Raw genomic sequence first — 17304 nt, forward strand, 5'->3', positions numbered from 1 at the left:
GCATGATTTTATATATTTATAAGTAACTCTCTTGAATATAGAGATGATGTATTCATTTCCTTTGTATTTTTTGTTCCTTATTCTTTTTAATCTCAGTCCCACGATTTTGTCATCCGACGGTTAGATTGGTGCCACGTGTCATTTAATAATGCAGATTTTCAGTTGAATAATGCACACCGACTAATAAATGGATGTAGAGAGACAGAGAGAGTTTTGCCTATTTATTTAACACATTCAACATCTCTTTCTTAAACTTCGTGCCAAAAAGTTTGGCTTCAACTATAAAGAAACGGAGAGAGTACTATTTGTCAAATTCTTTTGAACATCCCGAAATAATAAAATTAATGACAAGGACAAGTGAACAAAATCGTTCAAAACACGTAATTTCGTCAAATCTAGTGAAATCAACACCAAAACAGCATTTCATGGTTGACTTTCAAAATAATATTGACCATAGAAAAATGGAATTACCAAAACTTTTATACAAACAGGCGCATAAACTCAGTAATCAAACCAAGAGATTCTATTATTCAAGTGGCAAATTTCAAGGCCCATACAACAAACAGGGATCAACTAAATCATATGGACAATTCCATTATTCTCACAAATTAAATGAACAATTTTAACTTTCTTAGCAAAATACTAGTGATTGGAACAAGAAATTTCACAATTTCAACTCAGAAAGAAAGGACAAAATACAGAAACAAATATAATTATAAATAAAATAATTTTAAAATAAATATGTAGACAGGAAATTAGTAACAGAAAACCTATGCAGCAAAGCAAACGGTGTCGCAATGGCCTGTTCTAGTTAATTTATGCCCACAAAAATGAAATATTAACATTAGATACCATGGGCATAAATAAATCAAATACTAATTCTTGATAAAAGTGTTTGAATCAACAGCAATCTCAGTCGAAAGATGGTGATTTTGTATTTGCTAATCACTGGATATCAGTCGATTGACAACAAATTGCATCACAGATTGCCATTTTTACATCAACGAAAAATATATGGCATTTTAATCAGAAATTGGAAAAATAAATGAATTTTTGAGATACTGATGAGAGATCAGATGGTAGTGCATGAAAGTATTCATCATTCAAATGCAGAAATATATCTATATGGGTAGATTATCATCATACCTCTTATTCAGATCTCGTGATTTCAAAGACACATGAACAAAACGAAATAATTAGAAGAAGAATCAGAATTTTAAGAGTCGATCTAATTTGTAGAATTAGATCGAAATAAATCATCACATAGATATAAATCTGCAGATTCAATCACGGATCGAAAAATATTTGAAAAATTGGGAGTGGATTTGGAATCAGAATTTGAATTGTCAATCACCACGTTGCATCTAATTTTTTGATGCAAATTAAGCCTGGGGCGACAATATGATTCATCATATTCAAAGGCCAAACAATTCAAATAAAATTGAAAATTTCAGAATCAAAACAGTTAAGGGAAAGACAAAACGAAGCTCTGTGGTTTACTCTGCCGCAGAGATGATGAAGTGAAAGGGAGAGTAGTTTATATAGAAAATGGATTTTGAGTTAGGGTTTTGAGGGTTTAGGTTATTAGATTTGGATCCCCGCGGAAATATCAACGGTGAAAAACATTTTAGAGCATCCACAATAAGAATCGGCCAGCCATAGCTCAGTCATAGTCCAGCCACAAACTCCTTCTGCCACATCATTAGCATTAAAAACTCCTTCTGTCACATCATCAGGACAAGTAACTGGACAAGCAATAGCCCTGCCATAGCCTAGCCACAATAAACAAAATTATAAAAAATAAATAATTAACAATCACACAAAATACGGAATTAAATTTACGACACATATATGGGAAAATTCAATAATAATATTAAAATTTTAAAAAGTACATTAATTAAAACAACACACTTCATTAAAATTAAAATAACATTACAACATCCTCATTAATAAGTTTGAGCAGTATCCTCTAACACTGAGTGGCCAAGGTGAAGAGGCTGACGGGATGGCTGAGGGTCTGGACCTCGCATCCAGGTCAGTAGGCCACAAGGAGACCAGTCCTACTATCCAGGATCCACTTTCAACACAAGCTGAGAAGGAACCCGAAGAAGAGAAAGACATAGATGACGGTGAGGAAGTTAGATACCGTGAAGAGAGAAAACGAAAGGGGAAGGCCCCTATGAAGAAGAAGCCCAGCAACAAGAAGCCACGTACAGTAAACACTGGCATAGTCATTACTGAGTCAGTTCAGCGAGGGCAGGAACACCGGAGGGAGCGAAGTGATAGCGAATACGCTGTCAGCGAGGAATCAACCTCCGACAGCGATATCTCTTTGGAGGAAGAGGAGTACGCAGAACAACAACTTCAGAATGATCATCGAGAGTTAGTCCACCCACCGGTAGAGAGACTGAGGTACCGGTGCTGGACAGTGGACCTTACTGATGATCTGGTGGAGGAGATGAAGCTTTTCGACTCGAAGGAGCTACAGAAAGCTCTCTCTCACCCAAATTAAACTCACCGTCCCAACCCTTTTCCCTCACAAACCCTCATTTTCGAATTCGCTGTCAAGAAATTCTTGTCCATCTCTCTCGCGGAAACATCATTCTCAACCCCAACTCTCTCCAAGATATCAAACCCTACTTTCCACCACTAAATCGCAGATTTCCGATCATGGGGAAGAAAGCGTTCGCCAAGAAAATCAAACCGCGCCGCCAAGAAACCCAGGAGGCACAACCACAGCAAAATCCACCACCACCAGCACCGACCGCTCAGCCACCACCTATGATTTCCATGGATGCCATGATGGCATTTCTTCGTCAACAGGACCCTACTCGGGACTGGACGGCGGCATTGGCTGGTTTCGGTCAAATGGGGGGCGTAGGAACCGCACCCAGTGAAATTCCACCTGCACCGGTCAGTCACGCAGAAGTACAATCGGAGGAGGGATCTCCCTCGGCGACCGCGCCATCAGAGACCTCGGTACCAGATTCGGCGGAGCTCGACGCTGTCGCCGCCCATTACGACTCCGACCCTGAGAAGCGTAAGAAAAGGGCAAGCCAAGAAGAGACAACCCATGAGGGGAGTGGCAAAACGGAGAGGACGCCCGAGGAGGAGCCGGTGTCTCATGAGGTGGAAAGGGAGGACATAGATCTGAACGAATCAGCCCAGAAGCGGTCGTTGATGACAGATGAGGAGTTTGATTCCATCTTGAACCAAGTAGGCCAAGCAGCGGAAGCTACTGCCTCGGAGGCTGAGGGTCTAGACCTCACTTCGAAGGCAGTAGGCATGAGCAAGGAAACAGGAACAGAGACAGCAGAACCAGAGGTAGAAGCATCCACCCTAGTGGCACCTCAGGTAGTAAAGGCGATTCCCATCAGACGGAAACTGGTAGTGAAGACAGACTCCAAGGCAGAGCCGGCCAAACCGCAGAGGGTATCACAGCGATGCCTGGGCAAATGGGCAGCTAGTAAGGCGAAGCCGAACACAGAGGCAGATCCCGTGGAGATCTCGAGTGAAGAAGAAAGGACCACTCCCACAAAACCTGGGGAGGAGCCCTTACCTGTTACCGACCTAGAGGATACTGCAATGGAAACCAGAGCGGTATCTCCAACACTGAGTGGCCAAGGTGAAGAGGCTGACGGGATGGCTGAGGGTCTGGACCTCGCATCCAGGTCAGTAGGCCACAAGGAGACCAGTCCTACTATCCAGGATCCACTTTCAACACAAGCTGAGAAGGAACCCGAAGAAGAGAAAGACATAGATGACGGTGAGGAAGTTAGATACCGTGAAGAGAGAAAACGAAAGGGGAAGGCCCCTATGAAGAAGAAGCCCAGCAACAAGAAGCCACGTACAGTAAACACTGGCATAGTCATTACTGAGTCAGTTCAGCGAGGGCAGGAACACCGGAGGGAGCGAAGTGATAGCGAATACGCTGTCAGCGAGGAATCAACCTCCGACAGCGATATCTCTTTGGAGGAAGAGGAGTACGCAGAACAACAACTTCAGAATGATCATCGAGAGTTAGTCCACCCACCGGTAGAGAGACTGAGGTACCGGTGCTGGACAGTGGACCTTACTGATGATCTGGTGGAGGAGATGAAGCTTTTCAACTCGAAGGAGCTACAGAAAGCTCTCTCTCACCCAAATTAAACTCACCGTCCCAACCCTTTTCCCTCACAAACCCTCATTTTCGAATTCGCTGTCAAGAAATTCTTGTCCATCTCTCTCGCGGAAACATCATTCTCAACCCCAACTCTCTCCAAGATATCAAACCCTACTTTCCACCACTAAATCGCAGATTTCCGATCATGGGGAAGAAAGCGTTCGCCAAGAAAATCAAACCGCGCCGCCAAGAAACCCAGGAGGCACAACCACAGCAAAATCCACCACCACCAGCACCGACCGCTCACCCACCACCTATGATTTCCATGGATGCCATGATGGCATTTCTTCGTCAACAGGACCCTACTCGGGACTGGACGGCGGCATTGGCTGGTTTCGGTCAAATGGGGGGCGTAGGAACCGCACCCAGTGAAATTCCACCTGCACCGGTCAGTCACGCAGAAGTACAATCGGAGGAGGGATCTCCCTCGGCGACCGTGCCATCAGAGACCTCGGTACCAGATTCGGCGGAGCTCGACGCTGTCGCCGCCCATTACGACTCCGACCCTGAGAAGCGTAAGAAAAGGGCAAGCCAAGAAGAGACAACCCATGAGGGGAGTGGCAAAACGGAGAGGACGCCCGAGGAGGAGCCGGTGTCTCATGAGGTGGAAAGGGAGGACATAGATCTGAACGAATCAGCCCAGAAGCGGTCGTTGATGACAGATGAGGAGTTTGATTCCATCTTGAACTAAGTAGGCCAAGCAGCGGAAGCTACTGCCTCGGAGGCTGAGGGTCTAGACCTCACTTCGAAGGCAGTAGGCATGAGCAAGGAAACAGGAACAGAGACAGCAGAACCAGAGGTAGAAGCATCCACCCTAGTGGCACCTCAGGTAGTAAAGGCGATTCCCATCAGACGGAAACTGGTAGTGAAGACAGACTCCAAGGCAGAGCCGGCCAAACCGCAGAGGGTATCACAGCCATGCCTGGGCAAATGGGCAGCTAGTAAGGCGAAGCCGAACACAGAGGCAGATCCCGTGGAGATCTCGAGTGAAGAAGAAAGGACCACTCCCACAAAACCTGGGGAGGAGCCCTTACCTGTTACCGACCTAGAGGATACTGCAATGGAAACCAGAGCGGTATCTCTAACACTGAGTGGCCAAGGTGAAGAGGCTGACGGGATGGCTGAGGGTCTGGACCTCGCATCCAGGTCAGTAGGCCACAAGGAGACCAGTCCTACTATCCAGGATCCACTTTCAACACAAGCTGAGAAGGAACCCGAAGAAGAGAAAGACATAGATGACGGTGAGGAAGTTAGATACCGTGAAGAGAGAAAACGAAAGGAGAAGGCCACTATGAAGAAGAAGCCCAGCAACAAGAAGCCACGTACAGTAAACACTGGCATAGTCATTACTGAGTCAGTTCAGCGAGTCCAGGAACACCGGAGGGAGCGAAGTGATAGCGAATACGCTGCCAGCGAGGAATCAGCCTCCGACAGCGATATCTCTTTGGAGGAACAGGAGTACGCAGAACAACAGCTTCAGAATGATCATCGAGAGTTAGTCCACCCACCGGTAGAGAGACTGAGGTACCGGCGCTGGACAGTGGACCTTACTGATGATCTGGTGGAGGAGATGAAGCTTTTCGACTCGAAGGAGCTACAGAAAGCTTTCGATAGCAAGGATGAAGGGAGTAAGCAGGTGAAGAGCGGAAAGGTACTTCACATTCCTTCTTTAGATTAGTTAGGTGCCCGCGAGCAGTTTCTATCTTATTTGCACGCGTTAGGATTCGAATGGTTGTTGGAGAATGGGGATCCCAGTGTCCCGGTTAGATTAGCGAAGGAGTTTTTTACGACCTTTAGGTATAAGGTCACCACTGATCTAGATGAGGAATGTATCAGTTTTAGGCTGTTTGGCGGAGAGATACGGATGAGCTTGATTGAGTGGACCGTGCGTCTGGGAATGTGCAGTTTAGAGGAGGCCATAGGGCCTGAGTGGAGAAGTAGGGAGCGGGGAATTCCCCGCAGACATGTGGAATTTGAGCCCCAGGAAGCCTGGGAGGAACTTACTCACCCTGATGCAGGGCAATTCCAGTCCACTATTTCCCGCTCCGTTCATTTCAACAACCCAATTCTGCGTCTTGTACAGCTTTACCTGGATTTCAATTTATTGGGGCAGTCGAACTCCGCTGTTAGGACATCGATGACAGAGTTATATCTTCTCTGGTGCGCCAAGCAGGGAAGGAAATTGCATCTGGGTTTTTGGACCGCCTACCAATGCCATCTAATTGCCACCCACCCAGCGAGGAACCTCACTCTCTGCCATGTCTTGGGAGTGTTCGTCAGAAACAACATCATCATCACGGAGGCCGAAGATTTATCCGACCAGATCATGGTGGATCCTCCTGGTCTTTTTGATACACCTTTGTTCGTCCGAACGAACACCGTTTACATGAGGCAGGGCGCACCCCAATTCTACGCAATGGGAGAAGAAGCTATACCGACTGGGAGATCGGCAGCAGCCAGGGAGGAATCAACGCAAGAGCAGCGTCAAGAAAGGATAGAGAAGGCTGTGGACGAGATAGCGGAGGAAAACAGACAGATGAGATCAGAAATGACACGGTTAGATCCTGAAGGAGTCTGCAGGACAGACGAGGCAGAGTCAGAAGCAAGAAGCTTTGGAGACGATTGTTACCAGGCTAGGAGAGGAAAACCAACGGTTGATAACAGAAATGGCCAGGATGGCGTCCGTGATAGACGAGATATTGATGGAGTTAACACAACGAGGCCAAAAGGAAGCTGTTGAACCAAGTGGCCATGGAGGCCGAGCTAATGAACCACGAGTATCAGAGAAGGTATTAACCGATACAAAAGAAGCAGAGCAGAAACTAGAGGCGGAACAAGAGGAAGGAGATGCCGAAGAGTCGGCAGAATCTGGGAACAAGCAATCCAAGAATGAGGAGGAGAAACCGGTAGAACCACCTGCACCACAACCTGCCCCGCGAAGGAGCAGGAGGAACAAGTGACCACCACACCTACTGACCAGTTAGTTTTCTTTTTATTTTCAGTTTTTAGTTTTTCGTGTTTTAATTGTGTTTTATTTTTTTTAGGTAGTATAATTTCTGTTTGTGCGCAAACCCCATTCATAACACTTAGCCTATTTTATAGTCTAAGTGTGAGAAGTTAAGGGTTTGTCTTTTTGGCGCATGTGTTTGTGTTTTCTGTTTTCTTTTTTCGTAAGCATGTTGGCTCACACTTAGCCCATTGCATGGCCTAAGTGTGAGGAGTTTTGTATATATGTGTGTTTTGTTTGTTGGTTTCTGTTTAGGTTTTCAAACTCTCCCACTTAGCCCATTCCATAGTCTAAGTGTGAGAAGTTTTAGTTTTAATATGTTGTTTTTGTCTGTTTGTCTATGTGTCCTTCATACTGGCCATTACCTTTTCCACTTCACAGCCCTATCTGAGGGCAGACACTTGTGAAGTGGGAGGGGGGATGCAATGACTAGTATGATGAATGTGTATATGTGTAGTCTGTGTTTGTGCTTGTGTTAGTGTCTTGTTAGGTCTAGTTTTTTTTTTCTTTTGTGTGTTGATTGGGCTTAAAACTCAACTGCCTTGAGCTGACGGTGAGGGGAATTGAGGGAAATAAGACATGCTGGAAAACAGAAACCACCCCCCCTAGTACCTCATAGCCAGGATAGATGATGCGAGTATGAAAGAAAAGCCCATACTTAGAGCCAAACACGAAAACCCTCTTAAAATGTGAGTTATAAGCTTTAAGTGGAACCACTTTCCACATGTTTAGAAAAGAAAATAGCGGCTGCCACAAATTGCCTAGGGTGAAGTGACTGCGTGTAGCAACACTGAAGGCAGTAGGAACCCCCCTCCCCAAAAAAAAACACCTTTAGAACCTCTTTTCTAACTCTTTATACCCAAATAAATACCCCTAGCCACTGGGACTGTGTGTGTGCAAGGCATGAAGCGAATGAAGCTTACTGGCTAGAAGGGTGTACAAGAAAGCAGAATCCAGCTGGACAAGAAAGTTTGGAAGAAAATTGGCCAGGGAGTCATCCCAGGCCCAAAAAGAAGGTATAAGGGTGGCGAAGCCACGAGAAAGAAAGAAAAAAAAGGAGAGAAAAGATGAAGGAAAATGGTCAGGAAAATTTGGCCACAAAAAAATGAAGAAGGCATAAGGGTGGCGAAGCCACAAGAAGCTACTGACCAGTTGGAGATCAAAACCAGAAGCGCCTGCCAAGAAAAGCAACTAACCAGAGGCCTAAATGCACACAGTTCCCCCACATCAAATAAAATAGAAGTTTTTTGAACCTTAGAGCCTTAGGAACATCCACCCAAAATACTACAAACCAATAGCCCCGTTACAAGCCTTTGAGCCCTTCAGTAGCTGCACGTGAAATCTAAGCCCGAAGCAACTGTGGTTGAGCATAATGAGAGAATGCAGTCCTAACATTCCTGGTGAGGTATGAGTGACTGAATGAACCTAGTGTTTGGCCGAAAGTTTGGGCGATCTTGACGAGCGGATATACTGACTGGGAGAGAAAGGGGGGGCGGCGGAAGTTCAAGGCTGTCTAAGGCCGGATTGCACCTGATCCCGAGGGGAGGGATGGTTGAAAATATAGCCCAATCTTTGTGTTTAGTCTTTCTGTGTTCGTTTATGTGTTTTTCTTTTCTGTGCTTGTTTTTGTTTTTTTTTTGTTTTCTCTTTCCGTTGTAGTCTAGGGTCTAGTTTAGGATTGAGTCGGTCAGGGGAGTAACCAGGCTAGAATCCGACTTATTTCTTTTCGTTTGTTCTTCACGCTTGAGGACAAGCATGTGGTAAATGTGAGCAGTTTGATAAGTCGTATTCTAGGCCTTGGTTACTGGTCAGTATGATGTGCAAAATTGATTATATCTGCAAAACAGTTGCTCAAAGTGTGCAGGTTAAGTGTTCTAGCCAGTAGGGAAGTTTCGGAATGTTCAGGTGAAAAAGGGCACCAGCATGATCTTATACTGATCAGTATTCGTGCTGAAACGGCTTGAGATGGAGAAGACGGATAGCTGGGACGGATTACCCACAATTGAGGGCAAAGAAGTCAACTTGCAATGAGGATTTACCCTAAAATCAAGGGTAAGCCTCCCTATAAAAGGAAGCCAAGAAGGAGAGAGAAAACATACTCGGAGACACATTCACTCATTCACCACCATCTTTAGGTAGAGAGTTCTCTCGGTAATACCAGTCTTTCAGCCGTGTCCCGCTTCTTGCCTCGCCGCAGCCATGATCACCTGACGCCCAGATGTTCCCGGAGTACCAGTCATCCTTATTTCAGCCAGCAAGATCATAGTTTAGGAGTTCCATCGCCCGGAGTGGCAAAACACTTTTATTTCGCTTTCGTAGTTAAATTGCTTGTTTTTCCTTACGTTGGATCTTAGTTGCTTTTGGATATTTTCTGCTTTTGAAGTACTTGTTGAAGATCTGAACGTGTTTATGCTATGAAGTTGTTTTCTGTTCAGTTTACTTCGCCGATCTCTTTTCCTTCTGCCTAGTTAGCTTAGATCTAGAGTTTCTGGTCGTTTTGAGTATCGAATCGTGTGTTTCCAGTTAGTAGTTTATTTCTTCGAGTTAGCATAATCTGTTTACTTTTATTTCATAGAGGTTTGTTTCATGCAAGGTGCAGTCATGTGTTTCTTGTCTTCTTCTATGCTGATCAGTAGGCGGGATTTCAGTTTCGATGTTTGATTTTCGATTTGGAATTTTTGATTGTAGATTTGTTCGTGAGTTATTAATCTGTGTTTTTATGGTGCTGAATCTGGTTTGTTTTTCTGATTTTAGTTTGTGTTTGTTGAAGAAGATGATGTCCATATCCAAGTTTGGGACCACTTTTGCTTTTTAGATGCCTTTTGCTTTTTGTCCTTCACCTTTAGTACACCCTGCAGATCTGTCAGCCTAGTCACCACAACTACCACTTATTCTCTACTTTTCTGTTTAGCCTTTTATAGAAACCTAGTACTTTCCGCATATTTTCTGTTACACCGCATCCACCATAATTCCACGTACACCACTACATGTCGACCACCATTCACCCTTCCTAGTCAGTAGGACACCATCTTAATTTCCCATCTAGGTGGAGACTCAACCCAAGCGTGGTAGCTAACCAAACCATCCAGAATATCACCACAATAGTTTTAACGCACCATCTCTGTGGGATTCGACCCCTACCTTCACTATACTACCCAGTAGAAGAGGGTTGAGGAATCTTTGAAACCAGGGTCTAGGCTTAGTTAGGATCTCTATCCTGACCAATAGGATATATCCTTGCTTGAACGACACCTACGCACCCTGCTGCATCTTTCATCCCACATCGAAAGTGGAACATAAAACATTCAAGAATGTCTCTATAAAAGAGAAACAACCAAGAATGAGTTTGTCCCAAATCGAAAGTGGAACATAAAACATTCAAGGATGTCTCTATAAAAGAGAAACGACCAAGAATGAATTTGTCCCACATCGAAAGTGGAACATAAAAACATTCACGGATGTCTCTATAAAAGAGAAACAATCAAGAATGAGTTTCATAAAAAAAACATTAAATTAAAAAAAAAATTCCGCTCGCCGATCGGGAGGCTGCAATAGGGCGAGCCGATCGGCGAGCCGGGAATCGGCGTGCGCTCGCCGAAATTCTCGCCGATTTGGCGCTCGCCGGCTGCAATAGTTCGGCGAGCGGACCGGCGAGCGCCAAAAATCGGCGAGCCGGTGCGCTCGCCTCTATTGCGGATGCTCTTAGAGATTTTTGTAGGGCTCAAATTTTCTCATTTTAATAAAGGATATTGACACCTAATATCATGAAACTTTCAAAACGTTAGATTTTTCCCACGAACTTTGAAATTGACAGATAATATCATGAACTTTTTACCGAGTTTGTTATTTCTCACCAATAAAAAAACTCCGGCAAATAATATCATGATACAGATTTTTTTCATAATTATCTCGGCAACAACTTCGAGAGTTTCAAGATTTTGAATATTTGAGAATAGTTTTTCTTGAAGCACACCCTCCAAATTTATTCTTCAATCCATTAATACAGTCGAAATTTTTCACTGGTGGAAAATAACAAACTCAGGGTAAAATTCGTGATATTATTTGCCAATTTTAAAGTTAGTGGGAAAAACCCAACTTTTTGTAAGTTCCATGATATTAGGCACAATATCCCTTTTAATAATGTTAATTTTTTGTAAGTTCCTATTCATTCAACTTCTCAATTCTACCGGGTTCACTTCCAAAAACCTCCAACAACACATTCTCAATTCAAAACCCTAGCCCAATCCAGCTGCTCACCATAGTTCCGGCGACAACAAAGTCCAGCAATTTCATCAACAGAGCGTGAACAGCTTCCATCAACCGACCACCAATTCGATAAATGTCTAAAAGATGAGAAATTTCGAACACCATAGAGCCTGACGTCGAAGAATCTTCGCGAATTGGTAATTTCCTACTTGTCCAGGTTCTTGTTTCGTGAATTTCTGTTTGCTGATTCAATTGCTCAATCTGTGTAATTGCATTTTTTTGTGTATTTAGATGTTCTTGGTTATGTCGATTTGGTATGGTGTATTTTCTTAGCGTTGTATCCCTTTTGCTTATTGCGACTGATTTGTTGCTTAATTCTTTTTTTGTTTGCTTAATTTCGTGGTAAATATGCTTATTGTTGGGTGATATTTATGTGTTGAAAAGTTTTGCTTAATCTATTAGAAATGTTGCCTTTTTTTGTACAAAATAATTACTTACTTTGTGCTTAACTATGCTTAAATATGGTTAATTCTTTTTTTTGTTTGCTTAATTTCATGTTTAATGTGCTTATTATTGTGTGGTATTTGTGTGTTCGAAATCTTGCTTTTTTGTATAAATGATTGCCTATGTGCGCTGAACTGTGCTTTTGGATACAATGAGTAGCTTCTTGCTCACTCTGTACCGTGTTTAATTTGTTGGACATTTTGCTTATTCTGTTCGAGTACATGCTTAATTTCTTGTTAAATATGCTTATTGTTTGATATTTTGTATATTGAAAAGTTTTGATTGTGCAATTCGAAATGTTGTTTTTTTTTTACAAAAGATTGCTTAATTCGTGCTTATCTATGCTTAATTTGGCTACAATAATTTTTGCTTAAGCTATTCGAAATGTTGCTTACTTATTGAGATACTTTGCTTACTTTAAAAAATTGTTTACTATCATGGTCTGAATCGAGTTTTTTGTACACCTTTAGTTCACAAGCGACGGAAAGGAAAGAATCCAGCTGATGAGGTAACTGATCGCGACGCTGAACAGTTTCAGCATATTGAGAAGGAAATAAAATCACTCCATTTCAGGAGTTCTCCTGAACATTTTAGTAGTTCGATTGCTAGACTTAATTCGAAGCAGAGGAATGCAGTCCAGGAGATGGGATTTTGATTTCAATTTTAGGATGCAATGCGAATGATTAGACTATGATGCATTTGACGACCGGTTATTATGCAAATATATATGTATATATATATATATATATATATATATATATATATATATATATATATATATATATATATAGGATTGTGATCAAGATAGAACCATTCTTAAACGTAGAACCATTCTTAAACGTAGAACAAATGCCAAACGGAGGTCGTTAGATCTTTTAATCCAATGGTGTTGATTTGCACAGCAACTTCCCATTACAACAAAAACTATTATTAATGGGTGAATGCAGAGAAGTGAAAAAATAAAGCATGCATGGACTCTTCTTCGTTTCATTCATTCTTCCATCAACATGTGAGTTTTTTCACATGTTGAGTCCGGAATGTCGTGAAAACATAGTCTAATATGTATGATTTTTAATCTTGACCGTCATTTTTTCCTCATCCAATGAATAAAATATGTAGAGTTCTAGGTTCTACACTTAAGAATGGTTCTATCTTTAACGCAACCCTATATAGATATATATATATATATATATGTTATTCAAAACTCTTACAAATCCTTTTGCGTTCAATGCAATAATATTTAGACGCAATTATTTATAAAATAGAGAGTCAATTTAACATTTAGTGCACTTCAATGTTTTGTACATTTAGCGCATATTCCACACACGTATAATGTAAACAACAAAGTTTCATTTCAACGTATCACTACTTTCGAGTTGCCTAAATCCGATGCGAATAGAATAGTAAACGATGAAACTAGAAGAGTATATATAATGCAAAATAGAATAGAAAACTACAACTTCTTTTTCTGTAAAATGCAATTGTTGCAATTGTTAACGTATACAATGCAAAATCAGACATCGATACTTACTTCACATAACATGCACTTTATTGACATTTGAAATAATGCAGTATTAAGCACGGGAAGATGCATAATAATCTAAAGTTTGCTTCTTTTGTCGTGAAACTGCAACTTCTTTTGACGTAAATGTTTACTTATTTTGTTCGAAAGTATGCTTAATTTGTGCTAAACTTTACTAATTCTGTGCAAGCATTTGCTTTATTTGTGCGAAACTTTGCTTAGTAAAAAACTCGAGATTCCATTGACGAGAATTGAAGCATAATATAAAACACACAAACTAGTGAATTGTCTGATTCCATTAACTCGTTTCTTTGGAGTGAAATCAAGATTTACGACTTGTATTTCAACATGTTAAACCAAGAACAAGGGTTATGTGCATACGCGTGAAAACTTCTCAAATAATCTGTGTAAATGAGTTTTTTGTAGAAGAATGTAATGAAAGATTGGAAAAACTGTATGTCGATAATGGAAGATTGAATCAATCTTCTTCAACTTTGAAAAATAATGAAATCTGTGGAAAGTATGATTAACTCAACTGTAAAAAAGAAAATATTGTAACTTACCATGTGGGAATGACAGCAGTTTAGGGAATTAGTGTTGGAATCTTGATTTTGGAGACATTATAGTATATCTTAGGGAATATTGTATAGATGTCCAGTCAATGAAGTTTGACCAATAATAAATATGACAAGACATTTAATTTTGGAGAATTAAATGATATAGCGTCGATCTACGTTCCGCGTAGATGACTGTAGTATATTCACTTTCTCAAATCCGATTCCCGGTGAGTGAGAAATAGTGGAATAAAGTTGGTCACATTGTAGCTTTTGATAAAGCTATGAGTTGAAAGTGTAGGGAATAATTAACTAGTGTTAATTATCCCACAGGAGATGAGACACATCTTTAAATGTGTATTTATTAAGTGACTTATTACACTTAGTAATTATCGTGGACTACGATGGGTGAAAGAGCCCCCACACGCGCAAACATGCGCGCCGAGCCATGCCCGAGCCCGTGCCCACGCCCGTGCCCTTACCCTTGGTCTTGGTCTTGGTCTTGGATCTTTGGGTGGTCTTTGGGCTTGTCCCTGGACCCAGACTTAATGTTTTGGACCACCTCAGTTTTGGGCAGCAGCCTGATCAACTCGACATGCTGCGCCTTGATCAGCAGCCTGATCAACTCGGTCTGCTGCGCCTTGAGCGATGGCTTGATCAGTGTCTTGATCAAGTCACGAAGTCCACATGTGACGGTTGAACTAGGGCGTGTACAACGTCTAGATTCAACGTCGACCACTCCAGCTTTCAAACTCGTATCGGCCGGCAGTTACAGGCCCGCCATGATGACAGCCATCAAGGCTGAGTTGACCCCCGCAGTGGACCAAACCTATAAATAGGCTAGTCATTCCTTGCATTAGAACGAACAGAATAACATTCACATACTCACAAGCATCATACTCTCTCTGCATTGTCTTTCTTCCCGAAAGCTCTGACATCTCCTCCATCCAGTTCGTCGGAGCTCTGTTGATTGCGGTGCTGCTTCGCCAGAGATGTAGTCGTTTTATCTTTGGGGACGACGCGCCAAACCGAGAGCACTACCGGGGCGTATCTCGTCTTGCGGAAAGAGGACTCCTCGACTCGGCTAAGTTTTATTTTCAGTTTACAGTTTTGATTTCATTGTAATTTTCAGTTTTAGTTCTTCCTTCTTGGGTTGTATTACGCCCGGTATTGTTTATCTCTTGTAATTCCAGTCACTCCAAGACCAACAATCGCAAGACGAGATATACTTGTCGTTGAAGGATTCAGACCCTAACTGAACTTAAAACTGTCGAAACCTAATCCTTAGCTTGGAGATGTCGACCGACGCCAATACTTCCGCTGCTACTACTCCAGCCATCGCCGCCTCAACTGTTCCGGCCACCGCTGCCATCACTGCACCGGTCAACACATCGTCGATTCGGACGATGATGCCCACTCCCGGGCGCTATCCATCTTCATCAACAACCCCTTGGGAGTTTGTTAACCCCCTTGGGCACACTGATGGATCCACCTCGAGTGGATCGGTTGGTTCCACTTTTAGTGGTTCCTTCTGATCCTTTAATGGATCGAGTGTTGTGGCCTTCGGGTCTCACGCGGGTGCTAGTTCCTTCGGGGCTGGTACGACCATGGCGGGCTCTAGTCCCAACATGAATGGTGGGGGCTCTATGCCCAACCACGTTGTTGGCTCCTTCGGAGTGAACTTGAATGGTTCATATCATGGACCAAGCTCGGTGTCTTTGATGCCGAGAATGATGCCGCCCGCCGAGAAGCCCTCCAAGTTTGGAGGATCTGACTTCAAGAGGTGGCAACAGAAAAGCTTTTCTACTTGACAACATTGGGGGTCGTGCACTTCCTCAAGGAAGACGAGCCACCCAGGCCAAGCGATCAAGAGACAAGACTGGAGGTCTTCTCCGACTACGACGCATGGCATAAAGGGGATTATCTATGTAAAAACTTTATTTTAAGTGCACTAGATGGTAGCCTCTACAATGTATACTGTAATGTAACCACATCTAAACAAATGTGGGAGAACTTACAGAAGAAGTACCGTAGCAATGATGCCAGAACTAAGAAATTTGTAATAGCTAAGTACTTAAACTACAAAATGGTCGATTCAAGACCAGTGATAGACCAAGTACAAGAGTTTCAAATTATCATCCACGAACTCGCCGCCGAGGGGATGAACTTGCCGGAAGCTTTTACTTCTGGCACGATAATTGAGAAGCTTCCACCTAGTTGGAAGGACTTCAAGAGCTACCTTAAGCACAAGCAAAAGGAGATGACCCTTGAAGAAATGATCGTGAAATTGCGCATTGAATCTGGCGTGCGCAAAAATGACCAAAAGGCTAGAGGCCATGGCCCCTTTGAAGCCAAGGACAACTTGTTGGAGCGAGGTGGTCCCTCCAACAAACGACCTCGCCCAAATCGTCCAATGTCATAGGACAAAGGCAAGGCAAAGCAGCCTGTGAAAGGCGACTGCTACAAATGTGGCAAACCTGGTCACTTCGCCAAGGATTGCCAAAGCAAAGGCAAGAAGTGTGTTTCCCACGTCGTCGAAAAGGAGTTCAAAGACTGGGACGAGAATGACCTCATCTCTGTGGTCACCGAAGAAGCCAACTTGATTGAAAACAAGGGAGGCTGGTACATCGACACTGGAGCAACTGCTCATGTTTGTGCCGATAGGAGTAAGTTTTCAACTTACAATCCTGTTGATGGGCGGAAGATCAACATGGGGAATCAAGCATCATCCGAAGTCAAAGGAACTGGAGATGTGATCCTCAAAATGACGTCTAACGTCTCTGTCATGCTGAAGGATGTGCTGCATGTGCCCGACAACCGAAAGAACCTAGTCTCTAGATCTATACTAATTAATAAGGGTTTTAAACTGGTATTTGAATCCGATAGGTTTGTTTTGTATAAGTTTGGAAAATCCCTCGGAAAAGGTTATGTAACCGATGGGCTCTTCAAGCTTAGTGTGGCTACGCGCCATGGTCCCAAGCCTTTCGCTATCAATAACAATGCATCTACTTCCCCTTACTTGATTGAGTATTCAAACTTGTGGCATTGTAGATTGGGACATGTAAATATAAACGCTATTAAAAGATTAGTAAATCTTGATTTACAAAAGACAAATGAAGTTTATAGTAAAGATAAATGTGAGATTTGTCTTGAAGCCAAAATGGCTAAGCTACCGTTTCATTCAGTTAAAAGAAACACTAAACCCCTTGAATTAATTCACACCGATGTGTGTGACTTAAATTTGTGCAAACTAGAGGTGTTAAAAAGTACTTTATCACACCAAGGTATTGCTACATTTATCTTTTAAGAAATAAAGATGAAACAATAGAAGCGTTCAAAAATTATAAGA

The 17304-nt window shown here is 42.6% G+C and overlaps 3 non-coding genes across 3 annotated transcripts; all 3 read right to left on the bottom strand.

Moving 5' to 3' along the window:
• Positions 1-905: 905 nt before the first annotated feature.
• On the bottom strand, positions 906-991 carry LOC121785638. Its single transcript, XR_006047022.1, has one exon. It is a non-coding gene; the product is annotated as a small nucleolar RNA Z196/R39/R59 family (small nucleolar RNA).
• Positions 992-1066: 75 nt separating this feature from the next.
• LOC121785633 lies at positions 1067-1151 on the bottom strand. The gene has a single exon (XR_006047017.1). It is a non-coding gene; the product is annotated as a small nucleolar RNA Z195/SNORD33/SNORD32 family (small nucleolar RNA).
• Positions 1152-1328: 177 nt separating this feature from the next.
• Positions 1329-1417, bottom strand: LOC121785592. The gene has a single exon (XR_006046981.1). It is a non-coding gene; the product is annotated as a small nucleolar RNA U31b (small nucleolar RNA).
• Positions 1418-17304: the final 15887 nt, after the last annotated feature.

Source organism: Salvia splendens, chromosome 21 (genome assembly GCF_004379255.2).
Source record: "Salvia splendens isolate huo1 chromosome 21, SspV2, whole genome shotgun sequence".
NCBI lineage: Eukaryota > Viridiplantae > Streptophyta > Magnoliopsida > Lamiales > Lamiaceae > Salvia > Salvia splendens.